We start from the raw sequence: 27,650 nt of genomic DNA, 5'->3' as shown, positions 1-27,650 counted from the left end.
AATCTTAGCTAGTTTCAATGATAATCAACACATCAGCAAGAATATCTTGGCTAAGACCCTTTCTCACCTATGTATAGCTTTATTTGCCTTCAGAAAATGCCACTTTGGCACGCATTTGTCAAACTACTGCTCTTTATTTCTGTCCCTAGAAACTTAGGCAGCAATGCACATGCATATCTCATGCATCTCAATTTCCAGCAGCTGAACATGCTTAAGAAGAACCAAATGTTCCCTGTGATTAGACTCCCGTAACTTCCAGCTACTTTCCTTTATTTCCCTGTTTTTTTGACCTTTTTCCACATTTCATATACATACTAGGTTCAAATTTTCATTATTTTCTGCCTACTTCAATCATGATTCATCAGACAGGAATATACTAAGATACAGTAATTGCTCCACTATGAAAATATTCTTGAAAATGTTTTAAATTGTGTCTAGTTATATAGTAAAAATTGTTTATTTTGGCTCAAAAGAACCCCTAACATAATTCTAATGTTTAGAAGAAAAACAATTTAGAAATACTTTGATGATAACAGAAGGAAAATCACTGCTGTTCTTCAGCATTTTTCCACTGAAATCTAAAAATAGTAATTCAGAACACCAAAATACCTCCAGTTTCACAAATATTATGTAGCCTTCTCAAACAAACCATCTAGAGTTCAACATCTGTTACTTAACTACCTAAAACATTATCTATCAATTTTTTGGTAAAGAGGGGGGAAACAAGAAGAAAAATGAAGCAATTACTAGTCCATGCATCATCCATTAGTAACAGCATGATTCTTTCATTTGGTCTGTGATAAACCATTTGGACAAAAATGTCCTTGTTAAATGCTATCAATCCGGTATACTTAAAAGACAAATAACAAGCTCTAATTGAAGTAACAAAATAGGATGGAAGTTTGGAAATCCAAGGCAGGAGTTTTAGGTCTAGATAAATTGATATGAAGGACAAAAATCTCCTTGCAATTTTCTGGATTAAAAGCAGCTATGTACTTCCTAGCAAAGTTTCAGTGGTGCATATTGGATATGTTTTTTTTGTGCTAGCCAAATATAGTCTTTGAAATCTATGATTATATACATAGCAGAATTTCTGGCTAGAACAAGAGGTAAGAAATCAGCCTTGAAGAAAATCCAGGTGACTCACCTGGAATTGTCATCTTCTTCTGATTTAGGCAGGGATTTATTCCCTGAAGTCAAAGTTCCTCTCTATATCCAAACTCTGCATGCACAAAACTTTTAAAAAGAACACAAAAATCAATGAAATCTGGTGCTTTCCTTCAGCACTGAAGATACTTAAGGAAACTGCCATAGCAGCCTGCCTGTTGTGTTCAAAACATATGCAATTACTTTACCTCTACATGATGGTAGATGGTCTACCTCCTCGTGTGTAACTCTCCAGTAGCACAAGCAGCCATCCAACCTCACCCTGGTTATCCAGAAAGATGAACTGGAGATAACACTTTACAGTCTCTTGCTGATGTAATGTTGAGAGAAATTTTTGAAAATTGAGAGTACAAGTCTGAAAAAGAAAAATGCTGTTCTTCTAGCCATGCACCATAAATAGGTATTTCTTCTGAAATTTTCAAGACAACTCATTTTACATGTGCACTATTAGCTAGGTAATATCCTGAGCAGGAAAGATAAAACTTCACAAGGGTACAGATAGACACATTTCACTTACTCTGAAATTCCCAACAGTTGCAAAGAGAAATGGAATAAAAAAATTAAAACAAACTCCAAATCATTAGAACTGATCAATTATCCCCAAAAGAGGCCTTAAAGACTGTGGGGGTTTTTTTGGATGGAAATTACAAAACCCACCACAAACAGCAGGCAACTGTGTGATGGCCAGGCACACTTCTGAAAGGGTGTTCAGGGCAGGCCAACAGCAAATGGATGAATTGTCCAGAGCAGAAAAAATAGGTTTACTCTTGAAAGACATTGGTGGAGTCTGCACTGGACTGCAATTATTCATATAAAACTAGTGACAGCTATTAGGCTAAAACATGAGAAAACAAGAAAAAGTCAGTAGAGCTACTGAGCCCAGAGATCAACCAGATCAAAGACAGCTACTCCTTCAGAAAAAAAAAAAACAAACTCTTTTAAAAATTTTATTTATAACTTTGCTCTCTGATGATAGTTATATGAGTGTGTGACATTAGAAATTTTGTCATGACCTAGACATAAATCATCCAGAAGAGTAGCAAATGAATCTGAGAAAGCAGATACTTTACAATTTCATGCCTATCAACATAAAATATACACTGGAATAAATGATGTGATGACATGCCACGACTTCTTCAGAATTAAAAGTAATTCCATGTTTCCTTTGATTCTACTTTTTCCTAATTCTATAATACAAACTCTGAAAAGAAAACCCTCTCAGAAAGCTATTCCATATCATTAAAGTTATGTTCTGCTAACAGATTGTCTTCAAATACAACACATAAACGGAGCATGAAAATATCATTCCGATGGGGAATTTGTTTAAACTGTGAGTCTGGCTCTTCCTAAACTTAGTTTAACTCAATTTATTCACATTTCTTCTCTTCTTCTCCCCTTCCTTCCACAAAAGACAAAAGACCAAACAAAATAATGTTCACAGTTTGACCTGCTTGGATGTAAAACAAAGCACGTTCGTTAGAGCTTGTGTAAAAACAAGGAGATGAATTCTAAATTAATGTAAGCTGTGTTCAGAGGATTTGTTGGTTCAAAATTTATCAAACTGGTAAGTTTGAGTATATGGCACACAAAGAAAGCACATGCTGGATCAAAGGCTATTTGAAAAGTGCAATCAAAACCAGATGATTAGTTATGGATAAGGAGGAGTTAATTTTTGGCATTGGTATGAATTTTGGAACAATATAAAAGATCAAAAAGGAGATACTGACTATAAAGGTTATGACATCACTACTTCTCCAAAATGAATTTAACATCTCCCTAAGAATATAACTGGGTAATACATGAACTTCTACTCTTAGGCTGGCCATCAGATGTTAGCCACCAATTATTTCTTATGACATATATCATCTATGCTTAATACAATTTAGCAATGCACAGACACAGCCAAAAAGATATGCAACAGAATGTCCACTCTTAGGGGAAATATTTTTAACTTAGATTAACAGAAAATCTTCTAAAAATACCCAACCAAAAACAAACAAACAAACAAACAAACAAACAAACAAACAAAAACCAAAAACAAAAACAAAAAAACAAAGGTTGGGCTGTATCTGATAAGCAATTTTCTGTCAGCTTTACTGATTTTAAAAAGAGTTTTGTATTATTACTAACAGTAAAATGATTTGGTGACCCCATTTATTTGTATAATTCTTGAGGTTGATGTGACTCAAATTCATGGAACTAATTTGTCTGGGTAACAGCTTTAAAAGGTTCTGAAGAGTCTAGACATTTTCACTGTGGGAAAAAAAGATGCACAATCCATTTTATGCAAACTTTACAAGTAATATCCTGCACTCATTCCATCACATTACAAATTGTACTTCTAAAGTCAACAGCAGATAAACTAAAGCATTTGAAAGTAGCTGTGTTTGTGCAACACTGGAAAGTATCAAGGGAAATGGAAATGGCCTTTGCTTCAATTTTGCAAGAAATGATGTAGCAAAGAAAAAGGTCAGTTATCTCCAGTGCTATAGACTCTACACAACTTAATTTTTAAGGCATGTGAAATTTTACCTAATGATGATATGATTTGAGGTGATATGATATTATATTATATATGATATGCTATTATATGATATATGATTGATATTATATGATTGATATGATATGATGATATGATATGATGATATGATATGATATGATGTGATGATATGATATGATTATATGAAAAATAAGCTACTTTTCAAAGAACTACTTAACTATGTTATTTCCTGTCTACACTCATTGAGGATCAGGAAGAAGAAATGTAGGTTCCATGAGAAGTTAGAATACTGTTTCCAGCAGTCTAGCACAGCTTGACTAATTGGAGAAAGAAGAAAAAAGGAGGTGAGGGAAGAGCCAAATACTTTTTTTTTAGTTGCACATCACTCTCCCCCACTATACCTATAATTTTAGCTTACAATTAGGTTTTAAAACTTACTTCTAACACACTTTGGCTTTACTCCACTGTGGCCTGCCAAACTATTTTCCAAAACTGGTTTAACTAAAACTTTTTTAAACACTGATGCCAAGATATTTAAACTCCAGAACAGGAAGAAAAGAAAGACTCAGGATTTATTTAATTTAAAAAGTAAAAGAAAATACTTAATTCTTAATGCTCAATCCAAAAATTCCAATTTATGCAAAACCAAAAAGACTGAAATCCCTTCAAAATTAGGGCTTTGTCATAAAAGAACTTGAATTTCCTACAGATTGTAGCTACATGGCACAATTCTCTCTATAAATATACTTTGAGCCCCAGTTAGTGAAACAAAAAACTTTTCAATTGTGCTAAGATAAAAAATACCTCTGCATTTATTCATACTGCAGTAATACTCAGCTAAGAATCAAGGGCTTAGAGCATAATCTTAAAAAAAAAAAAGATAACATGAGAAAAGTAGAGTTAAGCAGTGAAGTGTGCTTCCGTTGGCAGGTTCATCTGTCTTCCTACAGATGCACAATGAATATGCTTGACTGTCAAAATACCAAGAAGCTCCAGTGTAGCTACTGCTGGTCAAACAAGACCAAAGAAGAATAAGAATGGAAACAGTCAGTACAGTTCATCTGCCATATATACATCCAAATTTATTTCATTGGTGCTTTTTAGATTATTCAGATTCAACATTTTCCTTTACACAGCAAATGCAAAACACTCAAGAACTGTCTTTACACCTCCCTCTTTTTGGCAAACTTTCATGAAGGTGGATACTCCCTTTCTACATGGAGTCACAAGGGTAAGGGGTACAATTTGTTCCTGGGGAGATTTCAGTTAGACACAGGAGGAAAAATTTTTCACAGGAATATTCAGCCATTGGAATAACTTCCCCAGAGAAATGGTTCCCCGAGCATTGGGTAGTTTTTAAGATTCAGCTTCATGGGGTGCATCTTGTCTAGACTGTGCTTTTGCTAAGAAAGATTGGACCAGATAATCCTTGATGACCCTTCCAAACTGGTATTCTATGATTCCATGTTTCCATCAGTGGAAGATCCACAGTCAGTCTGGAATAAGAAATTCCCTTCTTTGGGTACTAAATTTGGGTACTACATGTGCAAACCAAGAACAATCCAATCAAAAGCCTTGTATTTGTTTTAAATTTCATGTTGTCATATGTAGCTGAATTTGCATAGAATACTGCCAAGGTAGATAGAGATGGATGGTAAAATGTGCTGGAAAATATCTCTTTTTCTGACCATTACTACCAACGAAGAGTGAATGAATGCATCAGTCTCAGAGCTTGGAGATCAAAGTGGGACCAGCTGCTGAACTGTCACCAAAACAAGTTTTAAACTGGAATCAGAAAGAATGGGAGAGTCCTGTACAATAACAGAAACTCCACTGAGATACCACAGAACAACTGTCTGACTGCAGCATCTACAGGCAGAGCCAGGTTACCCTTGGTATGTTTACACTGGCATTTTTTGCTCAGATGCATATTTTCAAAGATATTTTCCCTGTCATCCAGACAATTCACCTGCCTTGGCTCACTCCATAGAACAATCCCAAGGCATCCTTTTGTATGAAAGGGAATTTGGAGATGTATTCCAGAATAGCAACAAAGTACACTCCAAACAGTAATGGAAATTCAGCCTGTTGGACCAGACAAAAACTAACCTGAAATCCTCCAAACTGTCCCACACATTGCAAAACATAAGTGGCATCCAAAGTTTTCCTCTGCAGCTTCATTCCTGCAGAGCTGCACCAGTTGCTGAAGTAGACACTGCCACTGCACGCAGATAGCACTGAACGCTCAGGTGCAACAGTCACAGGCTAGTCCGCAACCCACCTGAATACAAAGGTGCTTATCAATCACAGTTAAGCTCTCTGCTGCCATTGCTTCATCAGCAGCAATAGCACAGCTGGAACTAAAACCTCAGCATTTTTAAAATTAAAAGCCAGCATTTCCACCAAAATAAGTGGTGTACCCTAACCTGATGCTCGCTCTGGCATTCTTCCCTTGGACTGATGTAAACATTTCTGTGGTGCAAAAAGTAAATTAAACTGGGGGATGGAAAAACACTTGGCAGGTACTAAATCAATTTTTAACCAGATTGATTTCCTGATACAATTTACTACAGAGCAGCACATGTTCCTGTACTAGCACTATTGCAGGGTACACATGGAGAAGGATTAACTACTGTAGGCAAGACTTAAATATTTCAACTCTTCTTGGTGCAACCTTAACTCCAAGTAAGGACAAGATTATTCTCAAGAAAGGCCACAACAGTCTGAATTGCAAGAGTAAAGTCTAGAATGTAACACTGCAGCAGTATTGATGATGAATTACTCAAAACAATGTGTAAAATCTGACTCCATCTCTGGTAGGAACACATGCAAAAGACAACTCCATTTTAAGTAAACTTGGACAATTCAGTTGTTCGGTACACAGCATTACTGGTACATCTTAAGAGAATAGAGATATTTAGAATGTAATGGTTACAAAAGTTACTTTAAGTCTTATTCCATTCCAAGTTCTGTGAAATTAATTGAATACTGACGCCACACCCTGCACCCTGATGTGGCATTCACTGATGGGAAGGCCAAATGAATCTCTGACTATAAATTACTCGATCTGAAATACAAAAAGCATATCAAGGATACTACAGAAATAATACAGGCATTATTAGTTCTGCTTTATTTATAAGAAAACACAGCCTAAGTTATTTTTCTGTATGCCTTATTTTCAGTGTGCATACTCTTATTTCACTCTGAACTGTAGGAAAAAGCAGGTAAGAAAGACAAGGACAGCAATCTACAGAGGCTGCATTCGTATAGGAGGGGTTTATTTACTTTGTTATCTCAGACTTCTGTTTCTACAGTTTCTGGAGAAGACCATTATGAAATCTCATCCCCACCACATGCTGAGATGGTCTTAATATATGAACTTGGAATTCAAGTAGGAAGTATACTGCTCATACATCTAAATCCATACAAAGCAGATTTCTTCCCCTTCCTTTCAGTTATAAATTTCTTATTGGTAACTCTCCACCTGGTTCACAGGGCTTAGTATATGCTTTTTTAGTACACAGTATATGCCTCAGTATAACAAAAAGGCTGTGGCAGGCATACAGGCAGTACCTTCTTCCCACCACCCAAAAGCAAGCTACACTGTACAAGCCTGAAGACACACACAACCACTCCTCATGGTGCAGCCTGCTGTGGGACCATATTCTGAAGCATCAGTTTGAACAGTACTGTTTCACATTTTGCAACTTTGGGAGTGGGATTTTAACTCTGTTGTTTCTCTCTTCTTGGTTTGAAGCATATCCCACTTCTCCATTTCTTAAAGGCCACTACAATACCAAGTTTCACCTCTTCAGGCAAAAAAACATATTTCTTGTGATGTCTCCTACTTCAGAATCTATTGTCAGAACCTTATCTTTCCCTTCTGCCCAGTGATCTACCCAATTTATCAGCAATACTGAACCAAGCCAAATACATTTCAGCAGAACGGTATCAATCACAAAAAATATTAATGTCAAGGACTGCAGTATTTCTGATGAGGCAATCCAATTTTTCCCTTCTTAGGCCTCCAGAGCAGAAATCTACGGTAAAATATTCAGCTTTATGCAAGTTCCCTGTCTAAGTTTCATATAGAGGGAAACAACTTCCACAGCCTATCCAATTCACAGATTTATTTCCCAGGTTAGTTTTGGGGAGACTTATTTGTTGTGGTTCCTGAAGCACTGCTTTCTAAGTTTGCTAAGAGAAATGCAAAAGTATTCCACACTCAAGCCAGCAGCCATGCTAGCTGTCCAGGATAACATGACAGAAGCAGCATTGTGAATAAAGTTGCTTTATACCACCATTTCAGGTCTTCCTTCAGCCTTTGGATGTGTTTTCAAGGGGGTGTTTACTATCAAAGACGATACTTGGAAGTGTGTCTCCAACTATTCTGACTTTCCCTTTCAACTCAGATGATGTTTTCCAGAGTTTGTAGTCTCCTCCAGCAAGGTGATGAAATTCAAAGTCACATATGTCAGATGCCCTGCTCTGTGTTTCCAGAGTCCTGTTTCCCTGAACATAGAAGGAATCAAAGTACCAGGAGAGCTTCTTCATTTACAGTTCCAGGTTTCTTTCCAGCCACCACTCAAGGGAACTCTTCTTCTGGCTTTCTGCTATTTGCAAACAGCTGCAATTAAGACAACTCACTGTCTATGCACTATCAGCAATGCCTGTTATCAAATCCTTAGAAAGCATATGGAACACTGAAACCCACACTTCTATTAGCTAGGTTTCAGCCAGGCTAAAATACTGTATTTCAATGTTCTTTATGAAGATTAAAGGAAGACACGTATCAAACTCACCAAATTACAGGAGTAATTTGTACCAGTCATTACATAAGCGTTTGGACAAATATGCCTGTTTTCATGAAAGAGCACAAGAAAAAAATTTTGAATAATTTTTTAAAGTAATTCTGATAGCTTATAATAGTCTAATAATAAATGCAAATGAGAGTTGAGATAGTGTTTGGGATGGGGAGGGAAGAGGAAAGATCGTTTGCCATTTTGGTAATTTCACTGGTTCCTATGAAAATATTCTCTATATTTTCAGACAGAGATCAGAAACACGTCAAATATGCAATACAGGAGCTACAGTTAGATTAAAAGTAAAAACTATCCAAAATTCTTCACTCAGAACATTTCACATACAAGTCATTCACCAAGCCAGTCTAGAAGATTATCACTAAAAATGCACTTGATAAGTGACATCTTCTTGTTTGAAAAGTTATTAGTTTCTTTAATTCCAGTCCAAAGGAACAAAACTATGGAACTGAGTTCTACAAGACTTCCTTTGTTGCAGGAAAAGAATGATTCTAAATGCCAAAACTTACTTCTAAAGTTTGAGTGATACCACTGTCATGGTCAAAGTTTTTCAACTAATGCTTTCTTCAGTGACAAAGATGGTCTAAAAGGAAATGAAAACAAAAATCAGAGGGCGTAAGAGAAATTACATTATGCTTTACAGCTGTGTGGAACATGTTAAATAGTTTCTTCCAATGGTGGTACAACTGAAGCAGTTCACATTACTCACTTTGTTCTCTCCTCTGTGTCTGTTCCTTAGCTGTGGCTGCACAGCCATGTGTGTGGCCATTCCAACTGGAATAGGGAACTGATCCTCAATCAAAAGCATCCCAAGAAAAAAAAAAATTAATGTTTCTTAATCCAGTTCACTGCACAGAACCACAAGCAGCTGTGCAAGCACAGAGGGAGGGTTACAGGAGCTTGAACAAGAGATAACAACCTGGAGCACAACATAAGAGTTTCTTATGCTGACACTGCTTCAGTAAGAAATGTACAAATTGTACCCATGAGCCCAACCAGGCCCGGAAAACTACTTGTTTCACAGAGAATGGTGGATACATTTTAATTAATTTCAATGAAAGAGTGTAAACATTCACTTTACATAATCAGTAAGCTGACTTTATTGTGTGTGAATAAAAATGCAACATAAACAGTATTTAACTGCAAATTCTGCTCATTTTGCATCTGCTTCATTGAACTAAGTGCAACCCATCTGTTACCATACAGGACAGAAAAGCTGTCAAATAGGAAAAAAAACCCTCTTATTTAATACAACTCCAAAATTATTTGCTTAGACAACTAATGAAGTGGAGTATATAGGCAATTAAACACCATAGAAGACTTTGTAGAGTACTGTAAAATTGAATGAAGGTTTATAGATGTTTGTAACTGGGACAATGAGAAATGCAAAACAGGGTTATTAAGTCTGATGTTGAAACTAATTACTTCAAAATAAAACACATGCATAAAAATAAATTAAAACAGTCTAATAAATTGTTTCTAAGAGCTGGACATTGCATGGGAGACTGCAAAACATTCTGGACCAGACACTCAGAAGCACTGTTCCACTAAGGAATAAATATTGAGACAATTAGAATAGATTTCCTTCACTTAGAGAAAGCACATTACAGGGCTGATTTTTCCCTCTCTTCTCTCTCTACCATGCAAAATCCACACAATTAATCCCTCATTGCTCTAAGACATTCATTCTACCAGAACACCTCATAGCAAATGATAAATTGCTAGCACATTGTATTTTTCAACACCAGGCTCTACTATGATGACGAAAGTTGCATTTTCATGGGACAAATGGGATTTCTCCAAATGACACACAAACATCTACTTTTTAATTCCTGAAAACATATAGTAATTGCCTCAAAAATCTAAAGGTGTTTCAACAATAGCTGGTTGACATAATCCCCAGAAAAAGATTATACAGTTTCAGAGGCTGGGCATTCAAAAGAGAGCAGGAAAAACCAAGAAAATGTGGAGAAATGAACAAAAAGTAAGGCTAGTAGGAAAGTAATGTATTAATATCATATTGTAATTGGCAAACATACAATAAAAATAAGCTGTAAAATCAGAATGTATGATTTGTGGGAGTATGTGTGTTTGGGGAGAGCAGTGGAAGATCACTGATTAGTCTGCCTGATGGTCTTGGCCTAGAGCACCCATGAACTCAAGTTCTGGTGGGACTGTCATGCACTTCAGCAAAATAAAATAGTTATTGTTGCTAATTAGGCAAGCAATTTTTAACTCTGTATTTTTTTTAGATAATAAAATATACTTAAGAAAGAAAGAAAGAGAGAACACATCAATTGTGAAGTCAGAACACTTTCCATATAAAACATACTTATGAACATGTCATTCCTGCAGAAGTATGTATTTAAATACTTTTGGTGTCAAAAGTATGCAGTTAAATAATTTTGGTGTCCATTGTGGGATTGTTGTAACCTATTTATTTTATTGTCAGGTCAGCAAGAGTAAAACCAAAGACCATGAAGTAAGATCTTCTTCCTAGTGTTCTGTAAGCAAGCCAGCACTGAATGTTCTACTTATAATACATTTAATTTTCCTGCAATTTTCCAAAGACCTGATATGGTTCATAACATACGTTCTATGCAGCACAAGAATTTATGCAGAATATGACTGAAAACCTAGAGCTCTTGAGTGATCTGGATCTACCACAGGTCTTGAAGAAACCTGCTCAAATTCTGAGGAGCACACACCATGTGAATCATCATTGCTTCTCTATGCAGCATCTCATCTTCAGCTACAAACTACCAGAGGGAACCTCATAGTATTCTTTTTTTCTCACATAACTGGCATAACACCAGTTTGCCACTGCTCCACCTCCAATAGTCTCTCATTATTTTCCTAGATGCTGTGTGGCACAAACCATGTATTTCCCTGAGCAGAAAACCATTAAGTTATTCTGTACAAACTGATGTAAACATGAAGTATAGGAGTCTTTACTGCACTGAAAAAAGAATCCGAGAAACAGCAAAAACAGCACTCTGAGAATATAAGGAACAAAAACTCATGTTTGAGGCTTCCTTGGGAGATATTTTAATATTTTTAATAGTAACTATTCTGGCCAATTTGGGTTCGGGTCACTGAATAAAACAAATAGAAATGATAAGATACTGGTCAAAGATGGCAAGGGCAGGTACACAAACTACCTTAAAACAATGAAAACCTCCAAGCAGGTCTATTATATTCAATAGGAAGTCTTCCCATAGATGGTGTTTTAATAAACAATCTGACAGTGAACACTATAATTGCAAATTTCATCGTATTTCTAACCAAGCCCCATGTACTTCTTGGTAATTCAAATATTTGAATTTTTAATATTGAATCTTTTTACTGATCTGGTTTGAGGTAAGTGCAATTTTTCTCTTACTAGTTTGCCAGCATAGCAATTTACCTAGTGCATACTCATGCCTACTTGAAAAATATTTATTTTTTAAAAAAGCCAAATTCATAGATGTAAAAGTCACCTTCTACAAACAGGCCTAAAGGATGCCTCCAGCTTGGGACTTCCCTCTTCACTCAGGATGAGACCTTGTTATGCCTGTAGAACAGCCCCTCTTTATCAAAAAGTGCCCAGGGCCCCTCCTTGAATCTTTGTAAAGAAAGAGGGTAGGCACAGGTTAGCAAACAGTGTATAGAGATAAGGCACCAAGATTTTCTAAAAACATATTACTGAGGTAAAACAACAACCACAGAACACGTAAATTACTATGTTCATATTATTGCACATAACAAACCTGATGTTTCATTATACTTCTTCAGTACTACCCTAAAAGGTTCTCTCTACCTTCAAATCCTTGCAGCAAGAACAGAGCAACTAAATTCTGAAAGTGATTGTACTCAAAGACTTACCACTACTTTAAAGTTAGACTGTCATTACAAGGATCAAAAATCCTGCCTACTCATCTAAACTAATGGCTCCAAAAAGCACACTGAAGCACTGTACCTTTGAAAAGAATCACACATGCATGCTAATACTATATATCCACAAGACTTTCATCTAATTCACAGTGCTGAAAGTACTTCCTGGCAAGTCACATCCTATCGTTTTCTCTCAACTGCATGATAATGCAAAAATATTTGAGGGCAAAATAAAATCAATATCAGACCAAATAATTAATAAACAGTGTATTCAGAGGAATTAATTTAGGCCCTCGCAGGACTAAACAGATATCTGTGCAATATCCAAATGTTTCCATTTCCTTAAATAATATGGAGATGTTTCTCAGTCTAAGGAAACTGAAAAAAGGGCAATAATAATCCTTTCCAAATTCTGTTTCAATTATTATTTATTCCATAACCATGATGTGCATGGTACTGCACAAACAAAATAAAATATGCAGAATCGCTTTCCCATGCTGTCAAGCAGCTTGCAATACAACTCCAGGCAAAGAATAGCTAACCTCAAAATGGGCAAGGAGCAGAGATTAGCCACATGAATTCACAGAGCTATAGAACAGCTTATCCACATCATTCACTGTTACTACAGTAAAGGAAATTAAGATTATATTGCACTGTATCCAACTCCCTCCCCTAAAAAGGTCACCTAAAGCATAATGTTCCTTAAAGCAATAATAAATTTATTCCATACGTTTCTCTAAGAAATATATTCTGGAAAGCAAAAAGCACAGGTGGAGTAAATTTGTATATTAAATACAGACGATGGAAGAAAAATCTGGCAAACTCACTTGGTACAGTTTGTCTTTTCCTTCAGTCCAATCCCAACTGGCAAATGTTCACTAGTTAAGCTAGTTCCCTGCAAAAGTTTATTTGCATTTTGCCAGTTGACACCTTTCTACATTTTGTTACCTTGCTACAACAGATAAATTCACAAAAATTCTAGTATCTAGTTAATTGAATTAATGCAATCATCCCCTTCTTGTAGTACATCTGACAGCATAATTTTCAGAAATGAGGTTATTTAGTAGAACGATGCAAGAAAACTCTGAAAACTGATGTTATCATCACAAAGAGGCAAAACTACCCTGCTATTAGTGATAGAGGGAACTGCAGCATAACACCGAACCACCAACATCGAATCTGCCTGTTTTGATTATTTATCAGAAACAGCAGATGTTGTGTGCACTCCACTGCATTTCCAATGAGCTGTCACAGGGAACAGAGAGCACCAAAACCCACCTCTCTCCAGCAACTGCATGGAGGTCTTTTGGGTCACCTTCATTAACTACTGGGTGTGGTAGGAAAAGGTAACTGCAAAAGTGGAAGGGAAAAGCCAGAGCCAGTGAACAATCCTGATGATAACATGATGGTTTATGTATGATTGCTTCCCCCATTTTTTCCCTGTGTGGCTGGTTTACTATTATTTGTCAGACACATGCTACCATTCAGACACTAATGAGAGACTATACTCTTCCAAAGTAAGTGTTGTGGAATTCATCCTATGGCCTGGATTTTTATGTAAATTAGCTTTAGATAATGTTTCTAGAAGCCATAACCCAAACTAGAGCAGATAGTTGTCATCAGAGCTCTGGCATTACTATTCCATACCATTCAAAAGTTCATTGCTGTCTGGGCAAAATTTTGAGAGGCTCCATTTGTCTTAGAGATTCTATTAACTTTACAACATGTGAATGGAGATACATTTTATTTGTGAGGACCTCTGTTATTAAGTTGAACCATCAAATGTTCTACTCCACTTTGTTGATTAATTCTTCATAACAGATATTGGAGGGCTGCTTACATATATTCACAAGCATCACACATATACTTGGAGTCCATGTAGTCTAGGACAGAATTTTTACCACCACAGTAAAGGAAAGATATACATGACAGTTGTCTATGTATGCTATCCCAGTAGCACCTTTCCACTCTCAATAAACACAGACTCAACACCAGCCATTAAACTATCAATTTTTTAGACTGTCACAACCTGCCCAGGCTCACTTCTACAGGGGTTCAGTTCATAGTCAAGTGAGAATGAGGGATATGTACCTGCTGTAGATCATATATTGTCATTAAGAGACCTTAACAATCATCTTGCAACCAGAATGTTTTATATGAGGTAATTTTTTCTCCAGTTGTGTGTAGAACAAGATGTTCTGAAATCATCCTGTGGTCAGTCACATTTCCCATCAGTGTCATACATCCATTCAGAAATCTCTCATTCCACACACATGCAATCTGATGCAGGAACTCGTGAAGACAAGATTCAGTGCCTTTCTAAATGATCTTTTCCTTGGAGTATGTCCACTTGGATAAATAAGAATTTTGAGATCAGGCAAGATAATACTATGATCTTGGATGATTTTCAGCTATGACTAAGCTTAGGAGTCCCAGAAGCCATTTTTACTACTAACCTTTATAACTCTCACTGGAGTTGCAGTGGCAGATCACTTATACAAATGCTTTTCCCAGCAGAAAGGACACATCTGTCCTTTTCTGAAAGCTCAACTGTTTGCTTCCAAGAGCCCTGACAGCTGACTTACCAATACTAAATTTCTCAGCTACTAAACCGGTGAGATGAAGTTCTCCCCAACTGGAGAATGAATAAAAAGGATGAAGAATTGAGAAGCCTGAGAATCAGAACTGTATCACGATACTGAAGGATCAAGGGCCATGTGCTAAATGGCAAAGGTATCAGGAAGATGGACACTTTCAGACACATGAAAATTTACAGACACAGAAACATGGCTCCAAGTACTTTTTACTATACTGTACGCTTTTTAATAATTTCAGCAACATATAAAATAATTTTTGATATCTTAGTATGGAAAAAGCTAATATGAATCCATGAAGTTCTACTTCAAAGTCACAAATATGCACTAAAATGGCATTGCTAGCTTTCTACATATTTGGCTACACCTTAACTAAAATGTGCTAAGTATATTAATTTATTAACACAATGCTCTCAGGCACATGGCGTGATTTTTGGGGCTGTCCTGTGCAGGGCCAGGTATTGGACTTCAATGATCCTTGTGAGTTCCTCCCAACTCCGGACCTCCTGTCATTCTATGATTACAAAGAAAATTGAAACTCATTTTGATTTAATCTTTGTGTACAAAGCTTAAACAGATACCTTGCCATTCATCTTATCGAGTACACTTTTACTGAGATCAGGAACCTTGGTCAGACCATTTATGCATGCACACAGTAGCCAACACATTGAGCTTCAGGATCAAAACTTCGTTGTATTAAAACTTCACAAAGTGCCAGGTTTCTTCCACATCTGAATAATCAAAGTTGCATTTTAGTGACATCACTTAGACAGAAGATTACTCCATGCATGAATAATCTTTATCACAACATGTGTCACAAGACTAAAAATGCGTGCCATTCATGCAAAGCATCACTGCACTTTTAATAAGATACCAATATGGCCACTTAGGTCTTTATGGGGCTGTTTTATTTCTGTGTCAATTTGTATCAGAACCCAGTGGACTGGGGTTTAGAAGACTTGTGCGGACAGGGACAGAGTAAAATGAAATCAATTGCAGCCATGGAGATCTGCTTACAGGAGCAGGGCAGGAGGCACCATGTCTACTTCTGTCTGGGCACGTAGTACATCATAGATGTCAATGAAAATAAACTCAGCTTTTGTATAGGCATTATGCCTATTTTTACTGTCAATGTTTTAATGCCATTAGGTAACACAAACCAGAACTCAAAACATTTTTCACAGTGTTCCAAGACCCACTGTGTACTGAGTCTGCTCAGTGTCTACAGCAACTTTTATAGAATGTATTTTGTCTTTCTAGCATAAACAAACTACCATCAGCTTGTTTCAATATATACAACTTCTATGTGCCATGATCCCTTGTCTTACCTCCCCCATCTCTGAAACATCCAAATGTCTCACAATACATTTGTTTTTATTTTAACAGGAAGAATATAAAGAAAAAAGTTTGAAAGCTTGTAAAATAATGCTGGGTATTAATATACTTCAAGCAGAGTGTAGGCTTGAAGAAAGTCCTTTGACACCTTAGGCCAAACTTTAGGAAACTTCTGTTCCTTTCAAGGTAAGCTGCTGGAATGATGTGTTAAGCACTAGCATAAAAATCAGCAGAAACTACATGTGCTGTCAGAACTGAAGTGGTGTGAGATCCGCCCCCCCCCACCCCCCAAAACTCATGTAATTCAGCCAAATTAATGGAGTTCACCCAGACTCTGCATCAGATTGATAATGCTCTACCATCCAAACAGTATCACAAATCTCAACTGATACCAAATATTTTAAAGTGGAAGGATTATGTTCTGCAGCTTCTGATACCTTAATTTTAAAACTTATTTTAATGGACTCATTTTCTCCAGCTGTCAGTAGCATTATATGTAGGGTCATATATACTTCAAACAGATTTCTTGATTTAAACGTGCAAAGTTGGCAGAAAGGAACAATCTTACATTCCCTAAACTTGTTTTACCACAGTTAGGGACCTACACCTACTTCAGGCTCTCCACTGAAGTGAGACTTGCCCAGCTTCCCAAAACGCACTGAAGAGCTGGGGTTGCACTGTGCCCGTCTGCTTTGGGTCAGTAACACCTGCACGGACCACACCTCCAGGCGAAGCCAGTGCCTTGAGCGAGCTTGTCAGGAACCCGAGGAGGGGCGGTACCCATCGTCGCCTCCAGTCCTTTACAGTAGCAGCAAATGCCACCCCAGGACCAGCACACGAGCCGCCCAGGAGCGCTCCGGAGCCTTTCCCCTCCTGCCCGACCCCACTCGTGCCGCATCCAGCCCGCGCTCCGCAGCAGCGCAGCGCCGGAGCGACGGCCTCCAGGGCCGGCGGGGGAACGCCAGAGCCCTTTCGGCGGCGGGCTTTAAAAGGCAGGGAAGAGGCCCCGAGCCTCTGTCCCCGGCAAGCCGCCCGGCGCCAGGAATAACTCCTTGGAGCGAGGCGGGGACCAGCCCCCCTCCGGCCGCACAAGCCTGGCTGGACCTGGGATCTAGGATCCCTCCCCACCCGGTCCGAGCCGCGGTGTTTCCCCAACCCCTCGCCCACCCGCTCCGAGGAAGGGAAGTGGCAGAGGGGCGCCACTTACGCGGCGCGGACCGGCTCCTGCGGCGGCGGCGGGCTGCGCGGAGCTGCGCTGGCAGCGGCGGGGCTCTGCCGGCAGCCAAAGCCGGGGCGCTCCTCCCCTCGGGGAGCCCCCATGCCCGGCCTTCCCACACGTGCGGGCAAACCCCACCCTGCCGACCCCCTGCCCGCCCTTCCTTCTTCTCCTCCCTTCAGTGGCCGGGGCAGTCCGCTCGCGGGGGCGCAGCGCGGATGGGAGAATTCCCTAAAAGGGTCAGACCGCGCTCCCCGCAGCGTGGCCCGGGGACGGGAGGCCGGCCAGCCCCGGCACCGCGGTCCCGGAGCTTGTGCCGATACCCCGCTGCCCCCGCCCTCGCAGACCCCCTGCACCTCCGCGGGAGCGACACTGGAGTCCCACCCGCGACGCCCTCCCACTCCTCATTCCCAGCAACCGCGGGCTTTTCTAACCTTGCTTTGCCCCGAGTGGTTTGATGATCCGCACGTGAATAGCCCTGGCGGGGTGTCATGAATGCTACGCCCTCAGAAACAATTTTCCCTGCAGCTTCACAGGGGTGAGCTTGCGGCTGGGAGAGTGCCTGCCCTGGCTTTGCGCCGGGGCAGGAGGAGAGGCTGCTCCCGGGCCGGCCGCTTCCCAAACGCCCTTTGCCGCTGCTGGATCTGATTTCCGACGCACCTTTCAGAAGCGTGTGGTGGGATTTTGTAAGGAAACTCCGGACAGTGGTGGAAACGAAGGTACAGCCAGCCACCCTGTCTGTCCTAGCAGATAACACTTTCTATGTTTCGGGAGACATCATAGGCAACATTTGTCTGAGAGCAGCAGAAAGTGCTACGGGATGGGTACAAGTACAATGCAGCTTCTTTTCATTCTAGTGTTGTCAAGCACTGCCTTTTCCTAAAAGCTGTGTCATATTTGTTTGAGATACCTGGAACTTGGCAGCTCTGTCTTTGATTGAAGAGTTTGTGCCTCCTTCTTCTTCAGCCTAAATAATTCAAATAATTTCTCTCAGCCAGATATCTTTTAAAAACTCCTTCTAACACTAAGAATAGCTACTGCTAAGATTAACATTGAGAATCGCTAGAATAAATCTTACAGTCATCATCTTTTTCACTCTGCGTATATTCTACTTGCATAGGACTTTTCCTTTTAACACTATAATCTGATTTGCCCAGTTCATTCAGGGCGGTGATTATCCCACTCTGCTCTGTGCTGCTGCAGCCTCACCTAGTATATTGTGTGCAATCTTGGGCACCAGAATATAAGAAGAATATGAAGCTATTAGAGAGTTGTTCAAAGGAGGCCTACAAAGACGGTGAAGGGTTAAGAGGGGAAGGCATATGAGGAGAGGCTGAGGTCACTTGTCTGTTCAGCCTGGCGGAGACTGAGAGGAGATGTCATAGCAATCTTCAACATCCTTATGAGGGATAGCAGAGGGGCAGGTGCTGACCTATTCTTTCTGGTGACCCAACACGACTTGATGGAATGGCCTGAAGCTGTGTCAAGGGAGGTTTAGGTTAGATATTTGGAAAAAAATTTCACCAAGAGGGTGGTTTGGCACTGGAATAGGCTCCCCAGAGAAGTGGCAACAGCACCCAGCTGTTTGAGTTCAAGATGCATTTGGACAATGTCTCAGACACAGGGTGTGACTCTTGCAGCTGTCTTGTGCAGAACTGGACTGTGATGATCCTGGTGGGTCCCTTCTAACTCAGAATACTCTGTGTGATTCTATGAATACATCAAATCCTTGGACACACCTTTACAAATTTTGGCTATGGATCTGCTAATCTCTTTTGTATGATATATATGGGGTGGGTGTGTATACATATATACGTGAATATTTACATTATATGTGTGTGCATATACCCACACACATGCATCCCTACTTTCAGGAACTTCCTTTCAAAAGTAGCTTAAATTCCATCTTTAGTCTGGCTAGGTTTTGCCTTTCTCCTTTGGCAGGGGAAACTCTTTCAGAACTGTAAATCTGAAAGAAGTCCAACATCTGTAACTCTGATTGAGTTCTAATTCTGTGAGTCTCTTCTTCTTGCAGAAGAAGATCATATAGAGGGCCAATCTGACAAGAAGAGCAGAAACATATTTTGGGAGGGGGGGTGACTGGTGACTTAGCACTTCATAAGTAAATTTATGGCTATAAATTAAATTATTCTCTGTTTATTTACAGAAAAATAATCATGGACCATTATGTTAAACAGTCGTGTTGTGTTCCTTTGTGGTTGGATTTGTTTTACATTTAAATTCTCATTAGAATTTCCGTCTTTCATTTTCTGAACATTTCAGGTACAGCATCATCAGTCTACTAAGAAATAGCTACATCAGTAAGGTAAGCAATACAGTGAAGATTTTTTTTCAGTATACACATCAGTTTTTGGGAGAAATCACATGACTAAGGGGCAGCCTATTTAGCCAAAATGTTAGCAATCAGAAAGTTATTTGTCTTTGTCCTTTCCATGTGTGCAGAACAACAGTTCTGGCTAAATATTCCAATCCATATCAGAAAGTTATGTATGTGATACATAAAATCTTCTGAATACTACTACTAATTACTAATTTTTGAGTAATTGGATTTGTAAACACAAATGTTTCACTAAATGCTCTATATATTACATCACATGTGAGAAGTCAGATGTGAAAATAATTAAGCACAACAGAATAAATTAGTCTCACCAAATCTGTGGTACAGAATTATTTTTGTGAAATTTCCAGTTACCCAGCATACTCTTGCTGTACTGTATGTGCTTTTATTACATGAATATGAAATTATTATTCTCCACCACATGCTTTACCTGATAAGTGCAAGGAAATTTTTATCATGTCTACAAAACAAAATGAAAAAACTATTCATCCTCTTTCTTTCTGTCACCTTCATCTTCTACTTGAGCGAAGCAATTGAAACCCAAGACTGTGTTTTCATATTGAAAATTCTAGTATTATCCTCTATTAATGTGTTCCTTTCACCTTCCTGTTTTCACTGTGTTTTTGTATGTAACTGTTTCTGTTTAGAGTATTTATTGTCCTGTGTGTCCTATTAAAAGGAGGAAATGTTGAAGCGATAGTACTAATATACTTAAATGAACATGTAGGAAACTTAATCCCTTGAAGTTTAAACATGTAGTTGTGAGCTGTGCTGGCTGGTGACCTGGGGGGAGCAGGCTAAGCTCCCCTCCTCCATCACCTAGCTCATGGCAAAGGTATTCATAGACAGTGGTCCTTTGAGGAATGCAAATGCTATAAAAATGAAGGCATTCTTCCTTGCAAACAAGTTAATGCTAATATGGCCATGACAGAATTATGTAGCAGAGCAGAAGGTTCATGGTGATGAGAATGGGGATGGGAACTGTTTTGGCTGCCTGGACTACATTTAATGATTAGATAACTAAGAACTTACATTGTTCAGGATAGATGGTCCTTTAAACTTTTAAAACACAAAACACAGAGGGGGGAAAAGTTTGCAAAGGAGAGAAAAGCCAAGTAGTATTTTTAATCCACATTAATAAATAAAAACCACTGTATTTTATTAGACTGAACAGTAACAAAAGGTAATTTAAATAAATAATGAAAAAGTAGTGTATCTCTGTAAGTAATAATTACCCATCTGTAGGGAAAAAGTATGAAGATTTAAAATAATATTTCCATGAACACTGGATGACAATTTTTAACAGTTGGGGATTGATTTTCTTTAGAGGACTTGTCCATGTAGAGTCAAAAATGAATTATTGCTAGGAAATAATTAATTTCCCCACTAGGAAAAAAGTTCTAGTAGGACTTGATCCTCAGCTGCCTAAAGCAGGCTTGCCATTTGAGACTTCAAGGGGGTGTACCAAGGGGAGTGTAAGGGGGAGTGGCAGGAGAGCTGCAATCGTCTCCTGTTTTCTAGTGAACAACACTGAGGTAACTAATAACTACTTCCATCAATCTATGGCAAGTCTCAGGCATTGAGCAACAGAGGCCATGTCAATGAAACTTTTGAAAGTAGAAGGAACTGCCAAGAAACTTGCCCAGACTCATCAGCAAAGAAAACATACTTTTTGTTTCAGTTTTTAGTAGGTTGCTGACATATTAACCACTGCTTAGCAGTCTCTGTTCGCAGGCTCAACACAATCTCTTCTGGGACCAGAATTTGCTTAAGTACTTAGGGTTTGATTAGCCATAATGAATCACATGAGTGGCCTCAGTAAGATAGTATTAGGTGACCTGCTGAAGCTGAACCAGCAGCGTGCGTTTTGGCCCGCTTAGAGAAAGAAATACGTTTTATGGGATTGTGAGGGTTGGCTTCTTCTCATCTCTTCTACTTTTCCACATAACCTGTGCAAGGAATTGACACCTTAATTTGTCTGAGAGAAGTTAAGGAGGTAATCTCTTAAATTGGGGTAGTGATTTTGGGTTTTGTCTTTCATGTCTTTTTCTAAGATATGAAATACCTGCAAGTTTTCAATCTGATCTATGTGAAGATGCTAGTTAAATTCAGAAATTGTATGCACTACTTATGCATTTATGCATGACATGCATTACTCAGTGGAGTAGAGCACAAAATTAGCCTCTGCCAATGCAGGCTTGTCTAGTAAGGGGAGCAGCAGAATGGGAGCTACAATGTGTTGCAGCAGAATTTAAATGCTAAAGCTTAAATATGGTCCTGTAAAAGTGGTGCTGTTGGGTACTGTTACTGTCATCAGTTCTGCAAGCTCAGAATAGCTTCTGAACCATAAACTTTTTTTCTTTCCCAGTATCAACAGAACCCATAGACTCTATGACTTAGTGTCCTCAAACACTCATCTGTCATGAAGAGTCCAAGCTTTCAGTTTAGAGGGAAGAAAGTACCTTGCCTGTGATTTATAAAGTATGAATATCCAGATACGAATGCTGTCTCATTGAGCATCTGTGATTCCTGAAAAAAAGTTCTCAGTTGACAACAAACATCTGCATAAAGGCTTGTATGTTTCTGTGTAAAGGATACTAAGGTTATCTTTTAACAAGTTTTTGATTCTGGATTCTGGTATCTATTTTTATAGAGATTTGTGGCTTTGCTATTATATTTTTCCTGATATGTGAACTTGGTTCTCCAAAAGTCTAGAGTCACTTTAACACTCCGCACCAGTTGTGTACTGGAGACACATGAGAAACATGATCTTCTCTACACGTTTCAGTCAGATAGTTAATTAAAGACCAGTGCCATTGATGTAGAATTCCCTTTGGCATTAAAATTATCTAACAGTCCATTACTTTGATGTTCACCATATATTTTAATTTCAGTTCAGCAGTTTTACACTGTATCCTTGAGCTACTGCTCATCACAACCTCCAGCTCTCCTAAATCAGTTTCTGTGGTTCAGCATATCTCTGCTGCTCAGAAAACGGACCAAAATTTTTTAAAAGAGAATAAAGTAATACTTTTAATCAGCTTTCCCAGGAAAATTTCACTGACCTTTGGGTTGCTGTGCAGTCCCTCAAACAGCTATTCTTCCCCTTCTCTGTGGCCAAAGATGTAAGAGAAGAACTTCCCACAGGAAAAGGGTGGGAGAGAGCAGCCAGATGTGAAAGACTTAAACAGCCCTTCTGCCCTTGCAAAAGAAGGAATATAAATATATACTGACACATTTTAAGTTCAGCTCTGCCTAGCACGGTGGGAAGGAAGTTCTCTGAATCATTCAGTTCTAGTTATACCACTGGGGAAACCATAATGTCAGTACACTCTGCTCCATCACTGCATTCATTAATTACTGAAATATTCCCCAAGGAAAATAATGTTTACAACTGGGGCTTGTAATTGACTACAGAGATTCTATGACTATACAGATTCTATGACTAGGTACATTGCATATGTCTTTGCTCATCAGTGTTTCGATGTGTATAGTTTATAACTAAGTATACATTATGCATATATGTACTCTGAAGTTGATCAAAATGACATGTTTGCAGCTTTTTGATGAGATGAAGCTAAATTTTTAAGTGGTAAAGAAGAATGCAAAATTTTGGATATTGCACAGAATTTTTCTTCATGATTTAAAACATTTGCTCTTCAAGTTTTTTCTTCAAAGAAAAATATCACATAGTTGACTTCCAACAACTGCCACTGGCGCCCACAAAATGGTTGTATTGTTCCACTCCTGCAGTTGCTACTAATCAGGAAGAGATTATATCATCCTTGAAAATGTATCCTGCAAAATTCTTTGAACCCAACAGAGGATTCTAGGGTATTAAATCTAGGGTATTATTCATATGATGATTTGTACCCACCACCTTTCTGTACACTGCTATTCATTTTCTTGAATAAAAAGTATGAGTCATGCAATATTATTATTTTCTTCTTTTTATACCTGAAATGTGCTGAGCTTAATTGGGCAAAAAGTGATAGAAGACTTTGTTTTTCTCATGTTGTCAATAATTCTACTTTATCTCCTCTGGCCACCCACATATGTACCTGAGTCCTGCCTGTAGCCACTTAAGCAGGAGGAGTAAACATGTAGAAAGGCAGTGAATCATGACTTTAAATGTGAATGAGTATTTGCATAATACATTTGAATATATCTAAGTTTGCATTATAATTTCTTATTCTTTGGCTGATCTTTATATTTGTTAAAATACTGATGCACAAGACACCACATAGTAAGCATGGAAACTGCAAAGAAAAATGTTGTGAAAGAACTGCCAGCTGTCACAAGACAATTGCCCTCATCAAATCCTGCTTCAAGGGGTATATATATATTATACTGAAATCTGCAGGGCAAACCTTCAAAAAAGGTTTTTATCACAGCAAATGTAAGACTGGTAAGAGATATGGTTGCAGTGTATATTTAAAAGGCTAAGTTTTGGGAAGAGAGAGGAATTGTTTAGGCTGGCAAAAGAAGATGTTGGCACAAGAAGCCCCTGAATATATTTGGCTGAGATGTATGAGTCAATATCTAAATTTTTGCAGTAGCAGTGTATGTGGGTAGGGGAAATAAAGTAACTGGTCTCAAAGTGGAGCTGGCTGATTTATGAAGAAGATCATATAGGGGAGTAGTTCACAATAGCTTCATGATATCCAGAAGATCATGTCTTTAGTCTTTCTGAAAGGATGGATGTATTTTAATAACTAAAGTAGTTTTGGAGAACACTGTCTATGTTTTTTATGTTGCCTGGGAAAGATTAGGTCTAAGCACAATGATTTAGAGACAATATTAGTTTTTTATTTTTGATGGATACTTTTTATAAGAATTAGCACTCATGGGTTTGATTTATTTCCTAATTAAAAAGAGCAGAAAAAAGAGGTTGTGTTAGTATGACCCAAAGAAACAAGATATCCAACAAAGAGATACCCAGCTCAATTCATTACAACAACACTATACCTATGAGGATCAACAGTCTGGCTCTAAATGCTTTATAAGACATAGAAAGTAACACCCTGCAAGTGCCTGTTGTACACAGACTGTACTGGTCTAAAAGCAGTTCTTTGCAGGGTAATGTTTTTATCACTGCTCACTGCCAGAAGTAATATAGAGCATGACATATTAATCTTGGTATTGAAGACCTTCTAGCCCCAAGTTGTGTGGTATCCAGTTTGTGTAAAAGTAGCAGATTTCTAGAGCTAAAGCTAATGGCAATGGCTATAGTGCAGTTTGTAGTCTTGCAGCTATTATGGTTCACATAGAAAATGTCTGTGAATGTAAAGGTCAGAAGAGGTGGAGCTCTTCCCTGCAACTTATGACTTAGTATTTTCCTAAGAAATCCTGAATTATGGATATTTAATAAACCAATAATCTGTGTTCAAGGTAGATGCTTCAGGTTACATTTTAAAACAGAATGACTCATCATAACCAGGGTACTATGAGCAGTTTTTTGGTCACTGAAGTACAAAAGCTCTGAGTTATCTCTCTAGAAGGGCATTTCAGAGCCTCACTGCACTGATGTTAGGAGATATTCCTGTTTCATCCTCAAGCGAATCCATAGATAATTCATATTTTTATTTTTTTTAGAGTGTCAGTACTATCCTCTAGTTGGAATAACCTTCCCTCACCCTTTTATTCTCAAATATGTTTTTAGGAAGTTACCATATTCTTTCTCTGATTTTATTTTGGCAGGCTCAATAAGCAAAAAGCTTTCAGTCTTCTCTTGTATATTAGATTCTTCATATCCCTGATAAAGCTAATTGCCTTTTCTTACACCCACTCAAAGTTAGTTCCTATTTCTTGAATATGGATGAAAAAAATTATAGACTCTTTCATATAGGAGCTTACCAGGTCCTCTACGCTGGCTACAGGACACTAATACTTCAAGAAGAGGGACCTTGGATTTCTCCCACACCCTCTTGTGTCAGATTGCCTGGTCTCTAGTAGATGTTATGCTGACATTGCAGCATGTTGTTGAGGTGAGACTCCCACTTTCTTTTTCAGCAGCCAAAACCTTCCAGAAAGTTTTTCTCTCTTCTCTTCACTCCATCCCCTGCAATTAATCCCACTGCCATATTCATTGCCTTGAGATGTTAGTAAGGAAAACTGACTGTCTTTGAAAGTCAGACAAGGGATGCTTCCTGACTATTACACTTTTTATAAACTCTCCAGTTTTGTGGGAAAAATAAGCGATCAGAGTACACAGAAATTTGCCAAAAAATCAAGAATGCTGAAAAATGGAATAGAATTAAATAAAAAAAAGTCAGGCTTTCTGTATTGCTAGGCACATTTCCAACACATCAGTCTGTGCAGTGTGGACTTTCCCATGCCCAGTATGGAAGCCAGAAGTGTTACTGCACATTAATAGTTAGCCTCTACAAGCTGTGTCAGTCTTCTTGTCCACAGGGACTGATCACATATGGGAGTGGGGGTGGATCTGGCAGTGCAATGTGGGAGCCAGCTCCTCTCAGAGAAATCAGAAAGTGGTGAAGGTTGTCCAAAAGTGGCTCAGACTATCATTGTCACTTGAGCTTGCATGAGCAGCTTCCCAGTGAATTTGGTGCTGCCTTGCCCAGCTTGTTATCAGAATACTTTGACAGGACTGTGTTTCAGCAGTGTCAGAGAGATAGATTGATGTTACTCCTCTTACACTACACATAACATTCATACTAAGAACTACAGGCTTCTAACTTAGCTTGGTTTCCTCTCTTGTCTCTTTCAGAGCAGCAGTGCAGTGTAGATGCACTGAATGGTTCCCTCCAGCCTGCATTGAGTACCTGTGGAGTTTTCCAAATCAGCTCCTGAAGTTCTGGGCCTAAAGCGGGTTCATGTGAACTGTATCATGGATGGATTTGATGCCAGTTAGTTGTTTTTCCTTTCATTTTCAAAAAGGAGAGAGCATTGTAGTGACAACAGGAGTAAAAGAGTTTTGCTGACCTCTTCACCCCTACATCACAAGGATACAATAAGAAGTTCACTGTAGTTCCAACTCAAGTCCTGCAAAGACCAAAGAATGAGGTTCAGATACTGAGCACTTGCTGATATTTATGTTAAACCTGATAGTAAAAATGTGACAAAGGATGTATGTATTGCAATACTGAAGGCGTCAACACAGAAATTCTCATTCATTGAATAGCACTTAACTGGAAGCCTATTGAAAGGCAAAAGAAGAAATACCTTTAATTCAGGTTTAAATTTTGCCATGTGTTGCACACCTCTGGGAAGATTTTTGGAATATCCTGCGCAGGGTCAGGAATTTGATTTGATTATCCTTTTGGACCCCTTCCAACTGACCATATTCAATGAGTCTGTGATTCTCTAATGACTTTAATCTCCCCAATTAAAGCCCCTTGAGTTTGGGTGAGTTCCGTGTATTGCAGAATTAGATTCCTAATCAAGCAACAAAATCCTCCATTAAAAGGAAAAGAGTAGTTCAGGGAGAAGGAGGATGGGTATTGTTCAGAGAAATTAAGACTTGTAGCTGTCTTATTCAATGTGTCATCCACCAATAATAACAGAAACATATTTTCTATGCTTAACTGCTACTTATGTGGGTTTTTTTGGTGTTGGGTTTTTAGGATTTTTGTTGGGTTTTTGTGAGTTTTGTTTCTTTGTTTTTAATTCAGCTTGAAAGAGGCTTTGGTGTACTTCGTCCCAGCAATACTCTGATGTGTTTGTTATGACACTTTCTGCTGAACAGGAACTTGCACACTGTTCTCATTCACACCCTGCAAATAAGGCTAATTTTAGCAAGATGCTTTTTAAAAGTGGCCTCAAA

The 27,650-nt window shown here is 38.5% G+C and overlaps 1 protein-coding gene across 1 annotated transcript in view; it reads right to left on the bottom strand.

Annotated features, from left to right (window-relative positions):
• The window catches only part of SLC7A2 (solute carrier family 7 member 2), a 51,900-nt gene extending 33,823 nt beyond the window's left edge, over nt 1–18,077 (bottom strand). The window contains exon 1 of the mRNA XM_021536122.2: nt 17,940–18,077. The gene's annotated coding sequence lies outside the window, so the exon portion shown is untranslated. The remainder of the gene's footprint in view (nt 1–17,939) is intronic.
• Between the last annotated feature and the right edge of the window lie 9,573 nt (nt 18,078–27,650).

Source organism: Lonchura striata, chromosome 4, assembly GCF_046129695.1.
Source record: "Lonchura striata isolate bLonStr1 chromosome 4, bLonStr1.mat, whole genome shotgun sequence".
NCBI lineage: Eukaryota > Metazoa > Chordata > Aves > Passeriformes > Estrildidae > Lonchura > Lonchura striata.
This window is presented reverse-complemented; position numbering and strand designations above follow the sequence as displayed.